This window comes from Limulus polyphemus, unplaced genomic scaffold (genome assembly GCF_000517525.1).
Source record: "Limulus polyphemus unplaced genomic scaffold, Limulus_polyphemus-2.1.2 Scaffold10241, whole genome shotgun sequence".
Classification (NCBI taxonomy): Eukaryota; Metazoa; Arthropoda; class Merostomata; order Xiphosura; family Limulidae; genus Limulus; species Limulus polyphemus.
In genome coordinates this window covers 3,762-5,253 of record NW_013675851.1, presented here as the reverse complement: position 1 = coordinate 5,253, position 1,492 = coordinate 3,762, and positions in this window count along the sequence as shown.

Genomic DNA, 1,492 nt, shown 5'->3' with positions numbered 1-1,492 from the left:
GAGATAGCAACTCACTCCGTGGTGGATATGTAGTGTAGTTATGAGATAGTAACTCACTCCGTGGTGGATATGTAGTGTAGTTATGAGATAGCAACTCACTCCGTGGTTATAACTACACTACATATCCGGAAACGAGATATAAACAAGCTTAGTACTGACCACAAGTGAGGTTATGATGGATCAAACATGGAAGGAGAAAATTACATGGATATACAACATCAAGAACTAACTGGAAGGGATAGAATGAAGAAATGTAACATGAGAAGAATACATCAGAAGGACTAGTTGTGGTGAACTGAATGCATCGCAAGTAGCAGATAGGTGCATTTAATAATGTGAAGTTTGAACAGGAAATTTACAGAGTAGTGTAAATTTGAAAACTCGACGTAGTTTTAAACTGTGTGAGAAATATATAGATTGGACACGTTTGGTGATATGTGAAAATCGTTATCAAGGACACAACAATGACAATAAACTGTGCACACTTGCAGAGACAAAAGGGTGATTGCCTATACTAGAGCTGTGAACGGGTCTGTAGCTCTCTTCACCTCAAGACAGGTCTCTCTCTCCAACTTAACACCACGATGACCAAGTAGTACTTTGAAAGAATATAAGTTACGATGTAATAAGAAATCTCGTATCCTTTCTCTTACAATAGCGTCACCACCTGGCTGGTCATTCTCCAACAACATTCTTCGGCTGTTACATACAGACATCATCCACTCGGCCACCAAAGGACGTTACAGTCATTGAACCTTTCGACCCGTGAATGCGACATCACTGCATCTTTCCTCAGGTGGAGTAGGTATTACTTGTTATAATAAACAAAGGCAACTAGAAACAAACTATTTCAAAGGTTTTCTGGACCACGAGTTTATACCTAAACTTCATGGGAGCAGACTAAACGAAAAAATGTTTAGAAGTTTCCATATTAATAGTAATGATGGAAACATATCACACAATCATTGAATTTCGTATATCAAACAAAACACTCGGAAGACATGATCCAACTTTAATAAATATTGTAAATGAACTTATAAACTTAAATCACATAAATCTACAAAAGAGTGTGACAACACTGTTTCTTGTGATCATAATTTTTAATCAACATGTTTCAAATAATCATTACATTTTAGTATTTCGTAAGACTAATTATTTCGAGTATCATACAGCTAAAATATCATTTTAAGAAGAAAGTTCTTCTAAATTTTGTTTTGTCATTGAACTTATTTTTATGAATCTTCTGTGTAGTGCTAGAAGAAGAAGGGCAAACATGTGGCGCCCTCTTTTGGTATACAAAAATCAATTTGTTTTCCTCAGAAAGTACTCGTATCTTACATTATGTCATTGTGCCTGGTATGAATGTCACTAGGTGGGACAGGGGTAAGTTACGAGTTTACAACGTTAAAATCCGAGGTACGATTACCCGCAGTGGACACAGCAGACAACCCAATATGGCTTTACTCTAAAACAAACAAATTTGTTACAAACA